Genomic DNA, 389 nt, shown 5'->3' on the forward strand with positions numbered 1-389 from the left:
ACAAATGTCCAGCAGGGGACACAAATGACCGGCAGGGGACACAAATGTCCGGATGCCCCCCTGACCCCTTAAAGCCACCGAGATGGGACGGAGAGCGCAGCTCCAGCTCCATCCTGTGCGTGGAGGGGTGCAGGGTTGGTGTCGCTGCAGAAGGACCCGTGCGCTGCTTTTTTGTCACCTCGCAGGGAAGGGTCGCAGCCTCGGGAAGGGCTGTGCCCCCCCTGCCTGTTCAGTGTGTCCCCCCCACATCGAGGGGCTGCGATGTCCCCAGTGCCATCCCAGGGAGGTGAGGGTGCAGCCCGCTTCCCCAGGAGCCCCCAGACCCCTGTGGGGACAGCAGAGCTTCACCCTGGCAGTGAGCTGGCACCCCCGGGGGACAGCAGCTCCTG

The sequence above is a fragment of the Geospiza fortis genome, unplaced genomic scaffold, assembly GCF_000277835.1.
Source record: "Geospiza fortis unplaced genomic scaffold, GeoFor_1.0 scaffold289, whole genome shotgun sequence".
NCBI lineage: Eukaryota > Metazoa > Chordata > Aves > Passeriformes > Thraupidae > Geospiza > Geospiza fortis.